This window comes from Mastomys coucha, unplaced genomic scaffold, assembly GCF_008632895.1.
Source record: "Mastomys coucha isolate ucsf_1 unplaced genomic scaffold, UCSF_Mcou_1 pScaffold20, whole genome shotgun sequence".
NCBI lineage: Eukaryota > Metazoa > Chordata > Mammalia > Rodentia > Muridae > Mastomys > Mastomys coucha.
This window is the reverse complement of record NW_022196903.1, coordinates 118,084,352-118,093,037: the sequence shown is the minus strand read 5'-3', so window position 1 is coordinate 118,093,037 and position 8,686 is coordinate 118,084,352. Positions and strand designations below refer to the sequence as shown.

Below are 8,686 nucleotides of genomic sequence, written 5' to 3'. Positions count from 1 at the left end.
GAGAGAGAGAGAGAGAGAGATTGGTACAAGAATGTAGTGGGGTTTTTTTAAGATTTATTTTATTCATTTTATGTGTATGAGTACACTGTAGCTGTACAGATGGCCATGAATCATCATGTGCGTGGCTGCTGTTGAACTCCGGACCTCTGCCGGCCCAAAGCATCAGATCTCATTATGGGTGGTTGTGAGCCACCATGTGATTGCTGGGATCCGAACTCAGGACCTTTGGAAGAGCAGTCAGTGCTCTTACCCGCTGAGCCATCCCACCAGCCCCCATGTTGTTTTTCTTTACTGTTATTTTATATGTATGTTTTGCCAGCATTTATGTCTATGTACGTGTGAATGCAGTGTCTGTAGAAGTTAGAAGAGGGAGCCTGAGCCTGGAGTTACAAATGGTTGAGCTGTCATGTGAGTACTAGGAATTGAACCCAGGTCCCCTAGAAGAGCAACCAGGTTCTTAGGGGCTGAGTCATCTTTCCACCCCCAAAACTTAAAACTTCTGTCTTTCAAAGATAGAGAGCTTAAAAAGAAAAGAAAGTTACTGAATGGGAAAAACATTTCAAATAATATATCTAATAAAGAACTTCTATCTGAAAAAAGAAAGAAAAAACTTCTATCTTGGATAGATAAAGAACTTGTGCAGTTCAAAAAGAAACTAATTTGAGCCACGTGGTGTTAGTGCATACCTTTACTCCCAGCACTCAAGAGAAGAGGGAGAAGAGGGAGAAGAGGAAGAGAGAGAAAGAGAGAGAGAGAGAGAGAGAGGAAGGAAAGAGGGGGCTGGAGAGATGGCTCAGCAGGTAAGAGAATTGACTGCAACAGGGGTTTGTTTTTGTTGTTTTTGTTTGTTTCTTTGTTTTTTGGAGGGGAAACTGGGAATGGAGAAATTTACATGTAAATAAAGAAAATATCTAAAAGAAAAAAAAAATAAAAAATAAAATTAGAAGCACCAAGTCTTGGTTGGTAACCATCAAGACTCTACAAAAAAAAAAAAAAGAGCATTGACTGTTCTTCCAGAGGTCCTGAGTTCAATTCCCAGCAACCACATGGTGGCTCACAACCATCTGTAATGGGATCTGATGCCCACTTCTGGTGTGTTTGAAGACAGCTATAGTGTATCCACATAAAATAAATAAATAAATCTTAAAAAAAAAAAGAAAGAAAGAAAGAAAGAAAGAAAGAAAGAAAGAAAGAAAGAAAGAGAGAAATGGAGGGGGGTCAGTGGTGGCTCTTGCCTTTAATCCCAGCACTTAGGAGGCAGAGACAGGCAGATTTCTGAGTCCGAGGCCAGCCTGGTCTACAGAGTGAGTTCCAGGACAGCCAGGGCTACACAGAGAAACCCTGTCTCGAAAAAAACAAAAATAAAAACAAAAACAAAACAAAAAAGAAATAAAGAAAAGAAAAGGAAGAAAAGGAAGGAAGGAAGGAACGAAGGAAGGAGGAAGAAAAAATTAGTTTGAAAATAGGCAAAGGGTGTATTTAGAAACAAATTGCCAATAAACACTAGAAAAGATGCTTGACAAATGACATCTTCATACATCACCGATGGGAATACAAAATGGTGCATTTGGGGGTTTGTTATCTTGAAAAGTTTCAAAATTGCTCAAATAGTATACCCAAGAAAAAGGAAGATGTTTACACGTACACACACACATACAACTTGTGATGCAAGCACTCAGAATTTGGGGTTCAAGAGAGACTAAGGTAGATTGTGTTTTGGGGAAGAGATTTCTTAGGAGTGCTACGAATGCCAGAGAAAGACAGCACTTCAGGATCTCTTCTTATAGGTTTCGGAGATATGAGAAGGTCCCATGTCTGTAGTTGATGAGTAGCCTACAGTATGATCTACAGTCAGGTTGCCTGTGATTCCTGGGAAGCCAGGAAAAGGTTTGGACCTTCAGTTAATGTGTATCTGTCATATGGGAAGTGTAGTGGTTTGAATGAGAGGGCTGCCGTAGGCTTGTGTATTTGAATGCCTGTCCCTAGGTGGTGGAACTGTTTGGGAAGGATTAAGAGGTGTGGCCTTGTTAGAGAACGTGTGTCACTGGGGTGGACTTTGAAGTTTCAAAAGCCGGGCCAGGTCCAGTTAGCTTTCTCACTGTCTCATGTTTGTGGGTCAGATGCAAATTCTCAGCTACTGCTCCAGCATCATGCCTGCCTCTCTGTGTTCCATGTTTCCCACCTTGATGGTCATGGACTCTAATACTCTGAAACTGTTGGCAAGTCCCCCACCCCCCAATAAATTCTTCCTTGTATAAGTTGCATTGGTCACTATGTCTCCTCAAAGCAACAGAAAAGTAATTTAAGATAGGAGGTGTCACTAACAGCTCCTGAAAGCTTTGAGTCCTTGCTAACCTTCCTTTCAGGAAATGAGGATTACGGAGACACACACAGTCACAATATGGTGCCTGCCATTTCTTTTACAAAATCTGTGATGATAGAGACAGAAAAAGGCTGTGGCGAGCAACTGTGACCTGAGTCTCCCTTAGCCCAAATGAACACACAAATGTTCATATATACTCTTAGGCATATCCCCAAACCAGATATAACCCCAATGTCTGTCAACTGAGAAGTGGGCAAATCATAAAATGGGCGTAACCACACAAACAGACGGTGACTTGGCCTCCAAGAGGAATGATGTACTATTAGTACATGCCAGAGCATAGGTGACCCTTGCTAAGTGAACGAAACTGGCCCCCAGTGGTCATGTACTTATGATAAACTTCCATGAAATATTCACAATACATAAGAAAGCAGATAGCAGTAGGTGTTCGGTTCTGGATGGGAGGAGTAACTGAATAGCTGGAAATGATGGCGGAGGGAGAGATGATGGAAATACCAAAAGTCGGGAGCTGTGATCCGATGTAAAGTAAATAAATAAGTTAGTGGGGAAAAGGGAAAATATATAAAATCAATTATGGCGATGGGCACACAACTCTAAACAGACAAAAAGTCTCCAAAATGGGGGAATTATATGATGCATAAATTATGTCCCTGTAAAAGAGTTTTAATCTTTCTCCCATTGCCCTAAAAAGTGTCCTTCAATGACTCTCTCTCCCTCTTGGGTCTTTTCTCCCACCAGCAGGCAGCTCTCACCAAGAAGGTTTCAGCAGATACAAGATCTACCCCGGACAAGGGCAGGACTGCACCAGGACCAATCGGAAGGTTTCTCTGTTTCTGAACGCGAAATGCAAGTGCATGTGCCTTTCCAAAAGGAATCCTCGGCAGATATACTGGACTGTCCTGGTTAAAAATACAAAAGAAGAACAGTTGGAAGAAATTCAAAATAAAAGAAGCCACTGTGTTTTTAAAGTCCAGCGGGCCGTCAATGGCACATCTCTTGTGGATATAATGACCTTAAGGATTCAGAAACCAGAAGTTAGGAAAGCTCAGAGAGGGCAAGACAGCATGCAAGCAAACAGCCAGAGCCAGACAGCCTCTGCTCCCCATGTTAAAGGAAAATATTAATTAAGTAGATCAGAGTTTTAAATAAAGATCCATTTGTGGGGGCTGGAGAGACAGCTCAGCAGTTAAGAGCTCTGGCTGCTCTTCCAGAGTGCCTGGGTTCGATTCTCAGCACCTACACTACACTCACAACCGTCTGCCCTTCCAATTCTAGGGGATCTGGCACCTTCAAACATACATGGAGGCAAAACACCAATGCACATAAAATAAAAATAAATAAATCTTTTTTTTAAAAAAAGATCTATTTGTGATGAAAAAACAAAGTTTTAATAACAATTGTTCTCACTAAACACAACTCAGCTCAAAATCATATTTATAAATCCCTAATAATTTAGCTGGGCGGTGGTGGCGCACGCCTTTTAATCCCAGCACTTGGGAGGCAGAGGCAGGCAGATTTCTGAGTTCGAGGCCAGCCTGGTCTACAGAGTGAGTTCCAGGACAGCCAGGGCTATACAGAGAAACCCTGTCTCGAAAAAAAAAAAAAATCCTAATAATTTAAACACAGCTTACCAATTTAAGCCAAAGTAATGATGATAGTAAAACGAGGAAGAGATGTAGAGTGAAAGAGAAAAGGAGAGAGATGGAGGTGTGACCCAGTGTCCTGGCAGGATGAGTTCTTCAGGTAAGTAGCCGCCTGCTCTCCCTTCTAAAACCATACCTGGGGCTGGGGAGGTGGTTCACTGGAAAAAAGTGCTAACTGTACAAACATAAGGACTTGAACAAGATCCCCATCACCCACTGGAAGCCAGGTGTGGTGGAGCATATGTCTGTGACCCAAGTGCTGGGCCACAGAGACAGGTGGATCCTGGACCCTCCGTGGCCAGCCAGTCTAGCCAACAGAACCCACTCCAGCTTCAGTAACAGACTTGTCTCAGAGACTAAGGTGGAAGGGCCAGGTGTGGTGGCACATACGCCACTCCGGTGGCAGACGCACACAAATCTCATTGAGCTTGAGGTCAGTCTGGTAGTCTGGTCTATATAGACCTTTCAGGCTAGCCAGGGCTACATAGACATAGACTAAGAGACCAAATTTTGGGCTCAGACTCCATCTTAGAGAACCTGACTCAAGTAAACTGACAGAAGGTACCTAGCTCCAGTTTCCAGGTTACCCCACCCCCACCCCTACCCCCAATCCTAACCCCCACAAAACCTGAGCCTCGCTCCAGTTTCCAGGCTTCCCCTCCAACAAGACCTGTGTCTCCAGGTTATCTTCCCCAACAAATCCAGTGCCTAGCACCAGTCTCTAGGGTATTCCCCCAACAAATCTGTACCCCCAAGTTATAAGCTCGCCCCTGCCTTTTAACCACCAATCAGGAGGAAAGCAGAAGTTAAGTTTATGGTTTGGCTCCCAGCACCAGCCAGTTATGCTAAAGGCCACCGTAGCCCCCAATTAGATGCTTGCCAAGCTAGAAACACTCACTCCTCGCTTGCCATTTTCAAAAACTTGTCCTGATGAGTGTTGGTGCTTTTACTCCACCAAAGCCATCCTATGGGTCGTCGGGGGCAGTGAGTTAAGTTCGAGCTCGAGTTTGAGTAAAGACACCCTAATGCATCGGATTCAGCTTCTTGGTGGTCTTTTGGGGTTCAAGAACATTTTGGCACAACAAGACCATGCTTGAGAAAAAGAAGTGTGCCACGCACACTCGTCTACTCCAGTCACATCCAAAATATCGGGGATAAAATCCTGATAAAGGATAAGAGGCAATAAGACTTCAAAAGGAGATCTGTGCCTCCTGGATTTCAGACAGTCGCTGGTATCTCCTAACTCAGACGTGTTCCAGATCAGTCTTTCCAATCGTCAACACGGCCTCATAATTAGACATAAAGCTACCCCAAGAAATGATTTGCAAATGGTTAAGATTGGGCATTGTCTCCTGGCCGACACAAAGTTTCCAACTATCCTAGTTTAATGTTTTAAGTACTAGAGAGTAATAATTGAAAGATTTCTCTCACTCTAGGACATTAGTTGAAAGAGTTAGGTCGGGATTCCCCTCTGCCTGCCTCCAGCAAGAACCAGAGAATTAGCATAAGAATACCTCAACAGGGAGGGCTTCACCCCTCTTCCTTCTGTTTCACACCTAGCTACCAGACTCTGCTGACCTTGGTGTGGGGGGTCGCTTGCCTACTTGACTTCAGTCTAGCACTAGGACTGGGGGAAGAAGGACTTGGACTCACATGCAGGACTAGCACTAGAACTTAGATGGGCTAGGACTCAGATTCATGTATCTCTCGCAGTCCCCCGGGCCCAGAGCACTTGGGCCCGGGGGATGCAGCACCAGTTCAGAGGAGATAGCTGTTGCTTTAGACCCAGTATGTTTCAGATAGCCTCAGATGTACCTCAACTGTTGAACTGCCAGATTTTTCATTTCTCTTTTACAATGACTGTAAAAGCCTCATGTCATTTTTAAAGAAATACGCCCAGACCTTACACCACTTGTGTGTAGTCTGTTTGTCAAAGCCGAATCCCGTGCACACCTGGCCAGAACCCCTCGTCCCGCGGAACAAGGGACCCCGTAAGAAATCCCGGTCCGCGGCAAAAAAGAAGAAAGAAAAGGAGAGCGAGCAAGAGCGAAAATAGAAGAGGCTCAGCAGTTAGAGCACTGGCTGCTCTTGTGGTTTGAACCCAGGTTCCCAGCACCCACATTGCACACAGGCCTTTAATCCAAGCTTTAGGGAGGCAGAGGCAGGTGGATCTCTGAGATAGAGGCCAGCCTGGTCAACAGAGTGAGTTCCAAGGCAGCCAGATCTACACAAAGAAACTCTGTCTAAACAAACAAACAAAAACAACCCTGTCTAAAATCAGCTGGTGGTGGTGCTCACTTTTAATCCCAGCATTCAGGAGGCAGAGGCAGACAGAACTCAGAGGACTCTGAGGCCAGCCTGGTCTAAAGAACAAGTTTCAGGCCAGCCAAGATTACACAGAGAAACCTTATCTTGAAAAACCAGAAAAAGAAATATGGAAGTGTTTGTTTCTGGAAAGCTAATTCAATGAGTAGGCGGGGAGGGGGGATTGTTACTGTTTCATGAAACCTTCTAGTCTTTTCTATTAGCTAGACACTTGTATTACTTTGATTTGGGAAATATAAACCAAATATTCAGTCCCTACTTCCCTTTCTCCCTCTCCCCCCACTTCTTTTCTTTTCTTTTTTTTCAAGACAGGGTTTTTCTGTGTGGCCTTGGCTGTCCTGGAACTCACTCTGTAAACCAGGCTGGCCTCGAATTCAGAAATCCACCTGTCTCTGCCTCCCAAGTGCTGGGATTAAAGGCGTGTGCCACCACTGCCCGGCTTCATTTTTGTTTTTTAAGGGGCCTCTCTCTGTAGCTCAAGCTGGCCTTAAAGTTGAGTCAATCTTCTTCTCTGGGCTTGCTTGGGATTGCAGGTGTGTACCACCAGGCCTGGCTCCTCCCCTTTTCTAAGCTGTAGTTCGCACACCAGTAATTCACTCCTTCATTAAGTGGTTTTATTTTCATTTAATTTTATGTGTGTATTCTTTTAGACATGGTCTCATGGAGCCCAGGCTAGCATTGAATTTCTGATCCTCCTGCCAGCACATCCCAAGTGCTGGAATTATAGGCATATATCCAGTAAAATCCAAACTGGTTAGTTTTTTTGTTTGGTTGGTTGACTGGTTGGTTTTAGTTTTGGGTTTGTTTGGGTTTTGTTATTGTTGTTTGTTGTTGTTTTGTTTTGAGATAAAGTCTGACTATCCTGGGACTCGCTATGTAGACCAGGCTGTCCTCAAACTCACAGATATTTGATTGCCTCTGCCTCCCAAGTGTTGGGATTAAAGCAGGGTGTGACCATGACCAGTTCTAAAGTGATTAATTCCTCCCCTCCCCATCTTGAATTTGAACCTAGGGCCTCACGCGTTTTGACTCAGCTGTACCACTAAGCTACATCATGGTCCCTTCAAGAGGTTTTCAGTATATACCTTGTAAGACCATCACTACTACCGATTCCGATTTTGGGTTGTTAAGTTTTGGGGCAGAGTCTTGTTATGCAAACTGCTGGTTCTCACGCTGTAGACTAGCCTGACTTCAAGCTTGCCTCTGCCTCCTTTGGCAGAGGGCCAGGATTTGTAAGCATGTATAAATCTCTCCTAGCAAATTCCATATTTTAAACTTCCCACCCAGTATTGGGGATTGAACCTAGGGCACCATACATACTAAGCAAGAACTCTACCGCTAAGCTATAGCCTGAGTCCAGTTTTGAGTTGTGTGTGCTGAAGCTAGAGAGATGGCTCAGCAGTTTAAAGCACTTAATGTTCTAGAGCACCTTAGTTTAGTTCCCAGCATCCACATATCAGGCAGCTCACAATGGCCTGGAACTCCAGCCTCAGGGGAATCCATCATCCTCTCCTGGCTTCTGAAGTCACATGAATACACACACAGCTGACTCTCCCAAACACACACATATAAAAAATAATGAAGAAATACTTTTTTAAAAAATACGTATTTATTTATTTATTTTTATGTATGTGAGTACACTGTAGCTGTCTTTAGACACACCATAAGAAGGCATCAGATCTCATTATAGATGGTTGTGAGCCACCATGTGGTTCCTGGGAATTGAGCTCAGGACCTCTGGAAGAGCAGACAGTATTCTTAACCTGCTGAGTCATCTCTCCAGCCTGAAGAAATACTTTTAATTATATTATTTATGATTCAAAAATAAGTAAATAAGGGCTGGAGAGGCTAGCTGCTCTTCCAAAGGTCCTAGGTTTGATTCTCAGAACCCACATGGTAGTTTACAACCAACCCTTCATAACGCCAGACCCAGGGGATTCTATGTCCTCTTCTGGTCACCAAAGGCACTTACATGGGGCACAGATGTGAGGCCAAACACTCATGCATGTAAAATAATAAATAAATCTTTCTACATTGTCTATGCAATTGCTCTTTGTTTTGGCTTATTGTGATTTTGGCTGATGTCACGAAGCACTGAGGATCTAGAATCTTGTCCATGCTAGGCAAGCACTCTACCAGCTGAGTTATAACCTCTGCCTTAATAAAAAAATCTTCAAAAATAAAAATAAAGTGGTGTATGTTTATGGTACACAGCATGATGTCTTAAAGACATATACACTGAGGATTGAAAAAGATAATAAGCCGGGCAATGGTGGCACACGCCTTTAACCCCAGCACTTGGGAGACAGAGACAGGTGGATTTCTGAGTTTGAGGCCAGCCTGGTCTACAAAGTGAGCTCCAGGACAGCCAGGG

General features: G+C 43.9%; 2 long non-coding RNA genes across 2 annotated transcripts in view; one reads left to right on the top strand and one right to left on the bottom strand.

Annotated features, from left to right (window-relative positions):
* The window catches only part of LOC116099609, a 6,922-nt gene extending 3,605 nt beyond the window's left edge, over positions 1-3,317 (top strand). The window contains exon 2 of the long non-coding RNA XR_004122319.1: positions 3,083-3,317. This is a non-coding gene — a long non-coding RNA (uncharacterized LOC116099609). The remainder of the gene's footprint in view (positions 1-3,082) is intronic.
* The window catches only part of LOC116099608, an 8,757-nt gene continuing 3,062 nt past the window's right edge, over positions 2,992-8,686 (bottom strand). Inside the window, exon 2 of the long non-coding RNA XR_004122317.1 lies at positions 2,992-3,243. This is a non-coding gene — a long non-coding RNA (uncharacterized LOC116099608). The remainder of the gene's footprint in view (positions 3,244-8,686) is intronic.